The sequence below is a fragment of the Helicoverpa armigera genome, chromosome 7 (genome assembly GCF_030705265.1).
Source record: "Helicoverpa armigera isolate CAAS_96S chromosome 7, ASM3070526v1, whole genome shotgun sequence".
NCBI lineage: Eukaryota > Metazoa > Arthropoda > Insecta > Lepidoptera > Noctuidae > Helicoverpa > Helicoverpa armigera.
In genome coordinates, this window is record NC_087126.1 from 925,410 (window position 1) to 941,792 (window position 16,383).

General features: G+C 34.7%; 1 long non-coding RNA gene across 1 annotated transcript in view; it reads left to right on the forward strand.

Moving 5' to 3' along the window:
• The window catches only part of LOC135117105 (uncharacterized), a 43,773-nt gene that overhangs the window by 15,196 nt on the left and 12,194 nt on the right, over positions 1-16,383 (forward strand). The gene's annotated exons all lie outside the window — the stretch shown is intronic.

The following is a 16,383-nucleotide window of genomic DNA, read 5'->3' on the forward strand; positions in this document are numbered from 1 at the left end:
TGCGCCGAGTTTGTACTGTTTTATGCAGTTTGGGTGCTTTCTTCGTGAATACATTATGCTTATGTGCAGCGCAGTTTTTAATAGGTACGTGTAGTTTGGGCAAATTAATTGATTATTTTGTAGTGACTTTTTTTAATGCCCTAAATTAAGTTTAAAATGTATCAATGTTGTGCCGAAACATGGGAAGTACATTTTAGGTACGTGTAGGTGGGCATTTGGGCATTTGGGCAATATAGCTTTAATCTACCATTTCCTAATAAGTACGCAAGTATTTCTTAAACTTGCCGCGGTCCATCCGCGGTCCATCCGCTAGGCGATCTGCTGATCTTCTTTGTAATCATAGTTTCAGGAATATATTTTTTTAAATTGAATTCTTATTTGTAGAAATTCTCTGTACATTCTGCAATCAGCGTTTCACATAGCTCTAGTAAAAACAAAAGACAGTGAAATCAATGTGAGATCGTATTCAACCTCTGCATACACTTACTGGTATTGTGTGTTCTGCTTAAGATATTGGATAGAACAGATTGTACAGTGCAAGACAATAAATGTGGGACAGTTTGTTTAGTAAAGATTCTTTCAAACTTATGAAGCGTAAGTTGGTACCTGGTGATAGCTTTGTGTCCCTAATTAGGTATGTGGTGATCAGTCTGTTGTAAGAACGAAATAGAGTCAAAAACCCCTGAGTTTTCAGTTTCAGCTGTCTTAAAAGAAGCCTGGTTGTTAGCCTGTGTTAATTGGACTCCAATGGTGATGCAATGCACTTTATTATTATACACAGTCTTTACACATACTCATACACATACTACACACACATACATACACACACATAATACCTTACACATACGATACAGCATTAACAGCCTTTTCACCGGCTGAAACGATCATCAAATTGATAACAATGATACGGAACTTTTTCTACACACACTGAATTCAGGTAATTCAAAATAAAAGAAATAAATAAATAGTTTATTTCACACAAAGTTTACAATGTTGAACTATGACTATAAGAGCATATTCAGGCTGTAGATTGTAAACTGACTCAGTTTCATTGCCCTGCAGTGTAAACTGTGGGTGTGAAAGAGAGTTTGGCAAGACAGGCGCGCACTTTGTACAATTACTTTCACGAACCTGCACCATACCACTTGATATATTGCTACATGAACATGGTCGAATACTGGACCTACTCGTATATTCACTGTATGAAATTTAGCTTCAGCCTACTGCCCATTTTGTAGTGAAAAATTTAACTGAACGAAATACCTATACCTCTCTTATGTATTTATTTTTGTATATAGGGGATTTCTAAAATGGCCTCTTATGAGTGATAGGTACATAAACCAACTAAAGCCCAAGTCCATCAACAACACAAAAATCTGTCTTCTTTAGACAACAGTTTACTATGAATTTCCACTTTCAATGAAATGTGTTCGAATGAAATTGTGCCTTAGAAAAAAAACAGATTTTCATCACACAAACAGTAATTTTAAATAATACCTCACACGTAATACCTGTAAGCAAAAAGAGTCGTTTCTTATTTATAGAAACTTCCCATAAGTGTACGTTAATTTTAACTAGAGGTCCCTGACCTCCCAAAAAGCATCGTACAGTTCTCGTCACGTTCACAAAATTCTAGGAACGTGTGTAAGTCTCGACGATGAAAGTTTAATAATTTAGTTCACATATAAAGTTGAAGCGATATTCTGAAAGCATTCACCTGACCGTCGAATGCTACGGTCAGTTTTGAGATGGGTGGCTGAGTATGAGAGATTACGTGACTGAAAATTGAACAGGAAAGGCGTGGAGACGTCAAAGCACGACTATGATCAATGCATTTTTTTAAAAAGAAGAGTTGCATTCTTAGTTTGTTTCGATTTTTTTACTAAAAGTTTTTCGATCTGTGTTAATTTTTTTTAGTACTTTTATTATGAGTGTTATGTTTGTAACAAAATACGAGATAATACCTAATGCTGCTAGATAGGATAAATAAGTATCCTATTCACACAAAAGTATTCTAGTCGTAGGTTTAAATGAATCATCCATTTAATTCCAAACAATTCAAAAATTCACACCTATCAACCTTTTTACAAACACAAAAAATAAACAAAAGCGCATCTCCACCCCTTTTGTCCATACTTCAAGTGCTACTTAAACGCTTTAGTAATGAGTTACCGTGTCTAGACGACCTATACCTATGCCCTATACCTAAGTACAACCACAGCTTAAATATATCCTCTTCTCAACAGTTGTGAAGCTGACCCCAACATAGTTGGGAAAAGGCTCGGGAGATGATAATGATGAAACAGTTGTGAAACTACGTGCTAACGTTCGTAACAGTAACACTCCCTTGTTTAGCTCAAGCTTTTACCGTCGCTACCGGTGCTGTCAGTACTGAGTGTCGAACATCGAGCACATGCGTGTGTGAGTGACATTTTTACGAACGTCAGCACGTAGCTTCACAACTGTATATCTTTATTCTGTGGTACTAGCTAGTAGGTGCTATGTAAATTAGCACTAAGCCTGGTCGCCCTGCAGTATTAAATTTTGAATTACGGGAGCTTATTTCAAATGATATTGTTGAAGGTGGGGTTGGATGGGGTGAAATGGAAAATTTGTTATATTGTTTCGGTTTTTTCGTAAATGGAATCGGTTTTTGTGCATTATTATTTGTGTTTCGGATATTTTTCATCGATATATGGTTAGATTTTTTGTGTTTTAGGAAGGTGAAAATATCATAAATTTTATTGAGAGGATCACCTAATTGAATAAATTGTTTCGTTTAGAATAATCTCTGATTTATTTAAATGTAAATAGTATTTCACTTATAAAATGCTAGTAACTGACTAACACTAGTAACTTATAAGCATCTCAATATGGGACGAACTGAACCGTAGAATACATTAGTTTCATCATCCTCCGAGCCTTTTCCCAATCATGTTGGGGTCGGCTTCCAGTCTAACCGGATTCAGCTGAGTACCAGTGCTTTACAAGAAGCGACTGCCTATCTGACCTCCTCAACCCAGTTGCCTGGGCAACCCGATACCCCTTGGTTAGACTGGTGTCAGACTTACTGGCTTCTGACTACCCGTAACGACTGCCAAGGATGTTCGATGACAGCCGGGACCTACAGTTAAACGTGCCATCCGAAACACAGCCAATGGTGTCTAAGATATACTTAGAAAGTACATACAAACTTAGAAAAGTTGCATTGGTACTTGCCTGACCTGGGATCGAACCCGCGCCCTCATACTTGAGAGGTTGGTCCTTTACCCACTAAGCCAGCACGACTTTTCACGACCACGACGTAGAATACATTAGTTTACTCATGTAATTAAGTAAAATAACTCCCACACTGAAACGGAAAACAAAAACATTCTCATTTTAAATCAAATAAAAAAAATACACATCAAACATAAAATTGAAGTAAGTAATAAAATAAAATAAGCAAACATCAAGCAAAACCAGCGTATATTTCATCAACTAAAGAGGTTTCTTACGATCCACGCACCGCCGAGTATCATAAAACCATACTTTGATAAAATAAACCTGAAATGAAATAAAAACTTCAAGCTATTGAAGCTGGATTTTAAAGTATTGTGGTTTAGAGCTCGTGTAAGTGGCATTTTAGTTAAGAGCATTATTATGTTAGTGCTTATTTGAGTTACTAGTTGTAGTAATTGGTGGTGAAAAAAAGTTTTGTGTTGGTAAAAGCATGTGAGTAAAATCACTCAGGACTGTATTTTAATGAAGGTGTACTAGGCTTAAAGATTCGTCATTTAGTGTGATGTGTGTCACCGGTAAAGTAAGGACAGTCTTACAGATAATATTAATTTTATTATACATTCTGCATTCAGAATGTACAATAAATGTACCTTTAACATTATATGTATGTATAAAATGTTTTATGGTTTTTATAAGAATAATTTATTTAGCGTTTAGAAAAGCTCGACTAGCTTTTTCATCTTTAGTTTTTGAATACAGAATTGACCGATACTTTTCGGCAATTCTCCTGGCCACATTTATTTAGCGAAAAGATTAAAGTTTATCTTTCTACACTAACAATAGCAGATATTATTTTATTTCCACGGGGCAGTGCGATATTTTATAAGCAATATCCCGGCGGGGCGCTACGGAAATTGTGTTCCGACTCGATCGCGCCTCCGTGCCGACAAACATCACTTATTATTTATTTTATTTTAATGTAAACTGAAAACTTTGCAGACTGGTTCAGACAAATTATAAGTATGCAGTTATTGCATCTCATTTCAAATGGTTGACACCACTGTAATATTAGCGTACTTTAAACGTAATTCGTTAAAGTAACTATTGACCTAATTAAGGGCTGAAACAATAAATATGGGTAGTACCTAATTACTAAGTAGTAAACTAATTACTATTACCTACTTAATTACTCATTAGTATTTTATTGGGATTTACCAAGTCAACATTTGTTGATTTGAATTTGCCAAGATCCAAGATAAAACATAAATAAAACCATATCACGCGGACGAAGTCAGGAGCTTTTCTAGATAAGTAACCAATAGTTTTATGGACAGTTCAAACCCTTACTTTATATAATAATTGTTTTGTTATACATAAGGAACAATTACGCACATATCCCAAAAAAAACACTCCTAAAACACAATTTTCCCCGCAACAGTTACCTACGCCTGTCCCCCACAAAACGTCAAACAATTGTTATGTCCCGTACAAGTAACAAAGCGACCCACATCACGCGTGCTAATTGTCCAGCGCTGGGCGTGGGCAAGCTGGGCTAGTCGGGCAAGCCTGGGCAAGCGTGGGTCATTAATCTTACGGGGGAATGTTGTCCTGCAGACATCAATTGTGGTTTTATGGAAGCTAACGTTTGTAAGAATGTTTCTGTTGGAGCTGTAAATAGAATTTGGTTTTGATTGTCATTTGAGTTTTGAGTATTTATATTGTAGGTGACTTTGAAGATTTTTAAACAAATGAGGTATCCCAGCATACGAGAAATATTCATTTATAAGCCTAATAGTTCAAAAAGTTAACCATGTTATACTTGACTGCATTTAAATCTGTCTAGTTCTTGTCTAGATTTGTTTTGTCTGAAAATATTAAGGTAAGGTTTCAGGTCTTAAAGTATAGTATGTTCAGTTCTATGAATGGGGGGCAGGCCGAATAAACATCATCATTTCCATGAAGTCTGATTTCCATAAAGACTTTTTTTGAAAAATAACGACGTTTGTATATTCGAACATTAAGTTGTAGTACTCTAAAAATTGCATTACCTACATATGTACCACTTGGGACTTTACATTACGATTCGCAGCTACTATTTAAATACCCACATTTCCCTACATTTTGCTCAGTATAATAAAATCTTGTGACATCTCCAACTGCTCGTACAGCTTGAAGCGCTTTAGGGTCGTAGCACACCTGACAACTCGAAAATTTTTGTACGAAAATAGCACACTAATGTTGTAATAGTACACTCGTTGGTGTATTGATTGCGCTATAGTCATGTCACAGGGTCTCGTTCAATTCCCTGGTCAAAATCGTTTAGTTGGTGGTCAGTCCAGAATCTGGAAGTTGGTACTGATACACCCCTGGCATCGGAGAGCACCTGAATGTGGGTAATGTATTAGATGATCTTTCTCAGGTTGTGTTAGATTACCGTTTCATAGGGCTATGAGAGTGAGGGAAAAGAGAGTGCACTTGGTCTACTGAGTTAGATAACATACTTAGGTACGTTACGATTCCTTTCCGTCATGTGTGCTACGACCTTTAAAGTCGTACGTTTGCAGCAATTAAGCGCTTTGTCGGAACTACTAGAGAACTTCAATGTTAATAAAAAACTAGCTTTAGTGGTGCTAAGGTTCGTATTTAATGTTATATTTTCTTTAGTTTTATTCTTTGTTAATTGGATGGAAAAAATTAAATGCTCGTTACGGTAAACTCAAATTTAAGGGGTAGAAAATATGAGCTATTTTTAGTTGCTTTTGCTCATTAATTCAGCGTTGACAGCAAGTATTTTTCAAAGTAAAATGTTGATGAATTATTTTCCAAAATCTCCCAAATACTAACAAAGCTGATAACAAAATCCCAGATTATCGAACAACTATTTGCTCTTGTTCTAGAAATAGTGAAACCACGCCGTTGAACTCTCCCGGGGTTGTTCAATAAAATGCAATCCAGTGTACTCAGCCACTCGATGTTCTACTATGGGTAGCGTGCTGTACAAAGTGAACAATATACGTACAGCGATTCCAATTTACTTACATAAACCTGTATTGCTGTAAGTATTTGTTATTTAGAACATATAAACTTAGGTGATTTTAGATTTTTTAATTTCTAAGTTGTACTTTGAATATGGATAAATTGTAGAGGTAGCAAAGGAATGGAATCCTTGTATTACAAGACTTACGTATTGCGGATAGTTAGAACGTACCTCGTAGGTAGTGTAAAATTATGAAGCAGCGCCACAAATCTTCGCTGTTGAGTCAATAACGTTAGGAGACAGAAATGATGACTTTCCAAAAACAAGATAAACAAAAGAACCCGAAAATAGCAACACAAAGACAAATTACAGCGACAAGATAACAAAACCGCTTGAAACTCACTCAAAAAACAAAGATAAAATCAAAAGCCACCCTTAGCATAAACCTCAAACCATAGAGTTTAAATACTTACGAAAATTAGCGAAAAAAGTGCTGCACTTAATTTGGCAGGCACCATAATGAGAGCGGTAAGTCGAGAGGTCATTTTACCGCATTTATCCGGATAATACCGGCGCGGACTGGAAAGGCCCTTCAGTTGAGATTCGCAAGAATAATTAAAGGCAGGTTCTGTTATGGTGCTTTGATGTTCAAGATATGGATTATTTATTTGATAAGGATGAAGGTAAGCAAAATAAGTCGTTAAAAATGATGGAAATCTTCAATTCGCTTTGAGTTAGCTTGATGATCAAAGAGTTTGTGTATGAGAAGGTTTTTTTCCAGAAGTGGGACAGTAAAAAGGCTCTGAATAAGCTGTGGGAATAAGAAAATAATTATTTAAGAAAGATGCTATTGATGACTCTATTTCATTCATTATAGCATCGAATGTATAATTTACTCTTAACTACTTGTTTAGATAATGTTATAATGATAATAAAAAAGTGTAAGTCAAAATATAGTCCATAGTAAAAATAAAGCATGTATCTCACTCTTAAAAAAGGATTAACCTACTAATATCTGCTAGTTACACGGTAACCGCATTAATCCGGATCAAACCGGTGCCATCTGGAGCAAGTTTCCTCAGGAGGGATTAGTAAGAATAATTAAAAATACTTCGTTAAGAACTTATATTAGTTCCGTCTTGAATGTTATAGTTTTATTTGAGTTTCCAAGACATTTTTAGTTTTTAGGTATATTTATATAAAGTTAAAAAAAAAGTTTTGTCAAAACTTTCTTACAATTTGTGACTTCTATTTATGTCCTTGACAACGAGAGAACGCCCTCAGCAGTATACCTACCCCGATATACCCAGTATGGGCTATCTAACATTAAAATATTATTTTCGTTAATCGTCTCTGTAATACCTGATAGGTCGAAAAATCTTCAGCTTCATAATATTTTTAGATAAGATTAAAAATTATTATTTTTGGATGTGACTATCAAACTAGCCTACATCCGGTATCTATCTTGAGGATCCGAGTATAGATTAGGATAGATATTGATACATCCACGAAAACATAACACCTCACGTTCATACAAGTCAGCAATTTCAGCGCTCTAGGAAAAGATTTAGCAGCGCAACTTGCACATTGTTCCCAAAGTTTGTGCAGCGGTTTGTAGGCTTTCGTCGCTGTCAAGTGCACTTCCCAATGTGTAGCGGCCGTGTTCAATTGCTGTGCATACGTTTGTTGGGAAATAATAGGTACATACTGGGTCTCGTAAATATTGAAAATAAAAGACAGAAGACAGAAAATAAAGTTTCAGTTAAATACCTCATCTTTGTTACGAGCGTAGGTATTACTATTCATCTTTATACTGATTTATGAGCCCAAACGAGCTACCGACAAAAAAATTGTTGTATTAGGTTAGGTAGGTACTCTAAGTTTTACTTAAAAGTCTTTCTGTAGCAGTCATTTGCGTAAGTGACAGTGATATAAAGATGTTTGTGCAGCAGTTAAAATTGAGAAAAATTTCAATTTTAGTGAACCGTGAACACTTATTTTTATCGACACTAACAATTATGTAATTTTACTAAAATTACAAGTAGTGAACGAAAAGTGATGGCCTGACACAAGTACATAGTAATGGGTTTGATTGCAAGGCAGGTGAGTACCAGTATAACTTTTCTTACACACAAAAACCGTCTTCCAAAATTTGCATTTAAACACAAACAGTTTAAAAAACCAACATACAATACAAAACAGCTTTCACTATAAATTACCATTACTACTCATATGGGATTAGAAGAAAAACACCCCATATATCAGCGATGCCAACACCCTTTTGGCTAAGGGTGAGTCCAGTTTGGGGTCTACTCTATGTATTACTCAAAACAAAGTTAAAACTATCGAAATTTCAAAAAAGGACCATCGTACTACATAGTTGAAACTAGTATTTATATAATTTAATGATGGATAATATTGTGAATGTTAGTTATTTTTTATCGCAAAAACTACTTACTCGATTTTAATTAAATTTGATAGAAATAAAGCTCATAGACCAAAGTCATAAAGGTAACTTTGTATCCAGATGCGCCAAATTTCCTTGTGACACTGGAAAAGTTAGGTATTTCAAGTATTTTATGTCTTCTTTAACCCTTGACGAAGTTGTAAGTGTGTCTGTCTGTAGCACTGTATCCGTTAAATGGATGAACTAATTTGGATGCGGTTTTTTAGAATAAAACTACTGGTAACGTGATAAAATGTCGATCTCATGAAACATTGTTAACTGAATGTATGTGTGGTAACTTTGCTCAAAAGTTTGTTTTTGTTGACTCACAGTAGACCCCATGTTGTCGCCTTTCAATTGACTTTTACGACTCGCAAAGATATATGGGTGATAGGATCTTTTCTTTGTCACCACTATTAAGTTAGGATGGGCCTGAACTCGGATACGTGAATAACCTTACGAATGCTTTTCAAGTGCGAGGGTTTTCCCCTTTTTTGGGTACAACACTTGTGTATTTTTTGTGCCCATTTTAGTCATAAATTATTTGAGTTGTTGTTAAAATAGTGGCCGATATTTGTGTTTCCAAAAAGGTTTACAAAATAGAAAATATTTCAGAATATTTTATTTTTGAAATATTTTCTAGTTGTATGCCGTTAACTATCATTTTGGGTCAAGTAAATGGTTTTCCGAATAAAGAAACCTTATTTTTGTAATTCCTTCTTCAGTTATCGGACTTTTTACCATATTTAACCTTAAAGCTAAAATTCGGTTAACATTTTCAAATCTGCAACAAATTCGCCAGCGCCCAAATTAATTTTTGTATATTGGATTTTCGTACCCAAAAATCGGATAAACGGATGATTTAAAAACCGTAGTCTGACGGCTTCTGAACAAAAAAGAAAATAGGCAGACTGGAGAAAAAGCACGCAGATTTCAAATGGAAATAGTGTATAGAAAATCATACTATGCAAGGTTATGTCTGGGCACGTTTCCCATACGGCCGAACATATTGTTCTATTTTCTTATGGATAAGGCGGATGATACAAGTTTTTGATCGTAGTTTAAGAAAAGAAAAATTATGGGTTGTTTTTTCGTTTTTATTTTCTATAAAAAGTGTTTAATATAACATAAAAAACCTAAATTGCCTGTAATGAGGAAAGCTGGATGAGAAAGTATGAAATCGCGAATCTGCCCTGAAGAAGCGTGGTGATAAAGACCTTCCTTCTCTCTCTGAGAAGAGGCCTATGCCCAGCAGTGAGACAGTCAAAAGGTCGATGATGACTTAAATGGCATGTTTTATTGATGTTAATAAAATTTTAATGATACTTATGAAGTTGATAAGTTCGTCAACTACCTACTTCTTCTTTAAATCTTAATCTAAGTATTTTATTAAAAGCAAATCTAAAGATGTAAGCCATTGTCTTTCAACCAATACGTTAAACTGTAAATTGAACCTAGTTTAGCTGATGGTGCAATCCTACCGTCTGTTCACACTCAATACATACATGTATTTGTCACCTGACTTCAGGCATATTGTCTGATATTTTATCCAGTTCAGCCGGTATGGGCTCTTAATCATAGCAGCACATATTGACACGAAGAAGTATTAAAAAGAAATATAGTAAGTTATTAAAATTGTCATTAAGTCTGTAAGTCTGTAAGCTTTCCTAAGAATAAATAAATAAATTGCAGTTTAATGCTTGATATTTTTTCTGCAACTTAAATATAAATTAAATAGCGTTAAATGACCTATTTACAGTGGAAGGCTTCAGACTGTTTTTAACTAGGTTTAGCAAGATGTAGTGCTTAAAATTATTACAGAAAAAATGTGATCCAACTTAATAGTCAACAAAACGTAAACTTCGATTATTACTACACATTCAAGATCCTTTCAACAAGAATAGTGCCTGGGAGGTCTTAACCCTTATTATTATAATACACAATAACTTCATTTCTCTGGTAATCATTACCATAATGCACATGCACTAAAACACAACATTAATTATACAGAACCATTTCCTGACGGAACACCAACATCTCACTATGACTATCAAATTAGATAGGAAGCACATTATCTATACATTATATACCTACACATAGACAGCTTAGTTTAAATTGAATAATTTATAAGTAGCTTAGTAACTTGCTGAAATTGTGGCTTGTGTCGTGAAAAGTTTAACAGGACCAGATTTCTTTATGTAACAAAGTTGTCTGTTGGTCTTTTGTCACTCAGCTAAGTTTAATGCCTAGGTACTTTAGATTTTAACCAGGGTTCCTTAATTTTCGGTCTGGTTCCACATGATAACGCGTAAACTTTTATTTATTTTTAGCCGGTCGGTCAGAGTCATTCTGATAAAACCGCTTGAAAATTAGTGCAGGTGTTTAAGAAAATGCAAGGGAGAATTTTATTTCGTAACATGTAGTGACAAAGGTTACTTTAGGTTATATTTTTTAATATCAATACGCAAGAATGGTGTTTAATTTTGAAAGGTAGGTATTCACATTTGAAAACAGACACAAAACATTCAAACGTTATCTCAAGACCGGAACAGAAAAATCTTCTAAGAAATCCTTTCTTTTTACCGTAGCTAACTCAGCAGAGAAACAGTTAATAATACTGAGAGTCACAGCACTATAATTAGCAAAGCTTTCAAGTAAAGCTAGGAGAGAATTTTCATAATTTTAATATAAACTTAAAGTAAGAATAATGGATCCGTGCAAGAGCTCTTATCGTAACGACTGAGATAGATCATGGGCGTATGCAATTGTTGGGAAAAAATATTGTAGTTTAATTTACTTTTAAGTTTTCTACTCATCCTCCTATCTTTATATAAATTTTGTTTGTTGTCCGTGCAGCATGTTATCTCCTTTCTTCTACTCTTCTATCTGCCGTTACGTTATCAAAACTATCTTAGAAGAACATTAGCCAGAAAAAAGAATTTCTATTACGATTCAAATCTTGATTGCTTCAAGAATGATTCAGGTTTGAATAAGTTTAAAGTAGGAAAAAGTTAACTAACCGCGGGTCTCAACTTCAACAACTAGGTATAATATGTTGGTCTGTAAGCTAGGGTGAACTTGTGTAACAAAGTTCGCAGCTCTTATTTACTAGAATGCAACTTTTTACTTGAGTTACTTCCTTGACTAAGCGGTTAAAAGTTAGCCTAGATCGAGGCTCCATGCTTCTAATGTAATAACAAAAAAAACCTTAAATACAATACTAGCCGTTTTCCCGTGGTTTCACCCGCGTCCCGTGGGAGCTACGGCCTGCACCGGGATAAAATACTTATGTTACTCGCAGATAATATAGCTAAAGGTAATGGTGAAAGAATATTTAAAATCGGTCGAGTAGTTTTTGAATTTATCCATTACAACCAAAAAAACAAACAAACAAAGTTTTCCTCTTTATAATATTGGTAGGTATAGAAAACGTACCGGGAAAATAGCAGTAGTATTTTGGTCCTTTTATTCGAAATTGTTTAAAAACACCCAATTCAAGCCTAAATTCAACTGCATCGGAAACGAACGAAAACAAACATTCACCACTTTTATTCCTCTTTACAATCAACATTTGTACATCTCAATGTCTATTTAGCAGTAAGCAGTAACTCAACCGTGTAAATAATTCAGTACTTTATCAGTTAAGACGTACCGTTGACCCTCTTGTCCCTAACTGAGGTCCATTGGGACGTTTGTACTCAAGCGAGGACAGCCGGAATACGGACGGTTTAGGATAAGCGTAAATAGGGGACCGTTGTTTTTAGGGGGTGTTAAGCTTGGGTTTCCTAGGAAAGCGGTGCCGTCATATAGCGGCCATCTTATTACGGACGCAAATAGACGGTCGTCTTTACGGTGATTACATGTGGAAAGTTCCACGGCCGTTTTAACACACCGTCATGAACTTTTTGTTAGTTGTATCATACTTACTAACCTGTTTTATTTAATATTTCTCAAATTTCACAACACCAATTCTGTTTTAGTTAACTTTTCTATAATCTTTACTTTTTATGTTAGATATTGCCTTCGTGGTTTCGAAGGAAATCTATTAAAATTTCGTCGTCCTCGCTGCTCCAAGCGTTGTAACAAATTTTTGACGTTGTTCCGAAAAAAAAACCACAAATACGTATTAAAAAGCTTCACCGCTTTCAATAAAACGTTCACCAAACTATCTGACACCGTCAAGACGGCCGTCATGCAAATGGCGGCACCGCTTTTTGAAGTTACGGCGTCAGTTACCGCTCTCTAGGAAACCGCCCCATTTTGTTTACATAGACAACGTTCTGGTGATGTCTTTCACCGCAGTATTACGGTCGCTATATGACGGCACCGCTTTCCTAGGAAACCAAAGCTTAAGGTGACAATAGCTTTAAATGAAGAACTACATAATTATGTATCTAGTATTTCAGTTATTTAACGTATCTGAGTGATCATAGATGTGAGATAACTTATACATACATACTTAAAGCTAAACCATATTTAGGTACCTCACCTATCTAACCACAGACTCACACACACTCAAACACAGACACATTTTTTTAAGGGAAAATCTAAGCAATAATAACCAGATGCAAAGCAAAGCTGTGAAACGTCCTGTTTTTATTTCCATGTCATATTATGATAAACAACAGAAATCGCCACGAGCAAAAGCTAGCTAAAATTTTAATCGCGATATAACGATTTTTCACATTTTATTTATTACGTACTAAACGAATTATTGATCACACTCCAATAAACATGCATTTATTTTTCAAAAGCCTTCAACTGTTGAATATTGAAAATAAAATTGATTTTCAATAGCGGAGGCCATTTTGCTGTTAAAATATAATACTTCTTTGATTACAAATGTGGAGTCAAAAGTACAATTTATTTTAAAACGTTCGCTCACGGACGGAGAGTGAAATTGAGTGTGAACTAATTTCAGTAATTTTGCGAAATGACTTGCGTAGTTCAAGTTGAAGAGATAATTTGGTTTTGTGTCCCTTTTTGGTAAAATTCCTTATTTGTTTTGTTGGAAATATTGACGTTTGTCTTTCTCATTTTAAGATGGAAATGAAAATCAGTTCATATTTTTCACAGACTGCGTTAGAACATTTTTGTTTATTATGTTTTCATGATTGCTTTATGAATTTAGATTTAAACCAAATGTACATGAACTTTTAAGCATTGCTTGGGATACTTAAGTTAATGATTTTGTCTATATTTTATTTATGTGCAAGAATTTCTTCTTTAAGATTTCTTCATTTGCGTGACAAATATGCAACTTTTATACTAATTTATAACAATAAACCTAACTGCAACTGCCTTACATTGCAACAAAGAAAGTACTATACAAGTAACACCACTTTAGTGGTTTAATTAGTAAGAAAGTTACAGATTAAACTTGCACCGAGTTTGTTGCGGTGCGTCGATGGCGCGTCTATTTACATGCTTCAATAGTTTCTACTGCATGCACTGAGTGAATAAGTTTAACGATTAACGTGAGTAATGTGTAATAAGTAAAATTACATTATTAAGAAACTAGCGGTCTCTGCAGTTCCTCCGTGTCTTGAAAGAAATATTTCTCGTGCCTGGATAAGAAGTAGCCTATGTCCTTTCTCAGGTTTCAGATTATCTATTCCAAACATTTTCATAATTTGTATCTGAAGTTTTGACATGAAAGTCCGACAGGTAAATAAGGCCGAAGTATTCCGAGTATTGCGCAAACGCACGCCTATGAAAGTTCATTCGAAACGTCAAGATACATAGTTGCAAGGTTGCAAAAATTGGAAAAGAATTACCTACTTTTGCATTTATAATATTAGTTAGTTGGATATAGACGTTGTAAACTATGTAAAATAAAGCCTATGCATTAGATGAATTAAACCTTACATTACAAATTGCGAGTATGCATTACTTTTTCCTGAAACAACGATACAGTAGCCACTTGTAACATCGAAAAATGGAACTTTAGCAAAAGGCGTTCTGCAGCCGAATTTCGTTCGGAAACACTTTACAAGTTGCAGCTGACAGTTGCAGCGCAAACAGCGCTTTATGCTTTGTAGCTAACATGGCCGTCGCACTAGGAAAGATACTAAACGTGGTGCTATGTAGTATGTATTTCTGTAGGTATTTGTACCTATTTTTAAGTAGGTAGTTAAAGGTCTAGTGGGAAAATTAAAAAACAAAAACAAAAAAGTAGCCAAATGACGCTAGTGTATTATAGTAGTGTATTTAGTGGCAGTCCTAATCGTTCACGAAATATGTAGTCAAAATGTACGAATAAAACATGCTCAGAGTAGGTAATTACAAAAAAGAAAATGTTCGAAAGGAATTAAAAGAAATTATACCAAAGTTTTCTTACACAGAACATTTCTGTCTCATCATCATCATACTTTTGTCATATAACCATGCCCTGATGATGTTTTGTTAAAATTTACATTGCTTCCCACTCACCAAAGACCAACTTCTGAGCTATAAAACTCAAAGTAAACCAGAAACTCCACTTGCACCCAAAAAGGAATTCATTAAAAGCGACTTTGACGCTTACACCTAATTCCACAACGTTTTAATCAATTCGTGAAGTTTGCGAGTTGAAATTCAATCGGGCTAAACACTTCCTTAGTCAGCACTTTAGTTAGGAGATTAGGGATGGCGAAACCTTTATTGACTTTACGTGCCTAATTTGTAAAAAATGCAGAGTTAATTATGTATACGGCTTGCCTTCAAACAAGTTGTCATACTTAATAAAATATTTTGTTACTAGAATGTTCGAGAATCCTAATAAAACCTATGTGATTACATAGATTACGAGAAGGGTAGGTAAAACGGGACCATTTATAACAACAAATACAAAGTAGAATAATATAAGAATTTTGGCTCAACTAACGTCATTGTTTTGCTCATTTTATACTTAGTTTTTATGTTCGAGTCGAGAGGTTTTTGTTTTAACCGTGTTTGGGAAGTAGCTACCTCGTGTTGTGTTGAAACTGCGAGAAACAACTATATGCTAACATAATTGCAATAAAATGGCGTGCTATTTGCTTTGCCATCCCTGTATTAGATAGTAACTTTCAAGCGTATCGATTGATGCTGATAACATATTAATTACTTATGCGAAAATTTTAGCTTACGGCTGATAGTTTGATTTTTAAGTAGGATTAATTAGGGTCTCATGTAGGTATGGTTGGTAATGAGTAATGACTAGATAAGGCTTATGCTGGCTAAATGTTCGTAAAACTAGTTGCGGTCCGCGGGTTGACCTGCATATGGTTATCGAACATTTATGAATATTGCATTTTTAGGAGATACATTTTTAAACAAGCAAATGTGTAATATTTTGATTTGTTTTTTATTTCTTTTACGTTTAGCTAATTAAGCGAAATATCAAAGCTAGCCAATAATAAATTACAGTCTTTCAACCTAATCTAATTTAAAAATAATCTAAAAAACTTATACTGAGGAAGAGAAAATTAATGAATGCAGTTCAATCCGGATTGAACCGGTATTATCCGGAGAAATTGCTGGCCGTTGCACGTAATACCGGTTTATTATAGGAAATTAGCAACTGAAGGAAATTGCTTTCATAATCTGTGTGAAATGAAAATTTATAGTATACGTTGCGAGTTGTGAAGTGGTTTTAATTAAGTTTAAACCTTTCAATGTATTGATTAGCTGCAGTAAAACTTGACTACTTTGATTTTTTTTCGCGAGTGTTCATTGGCAGTTGACTGGAGTATTTAATAAATAGGTCTTACTTAAT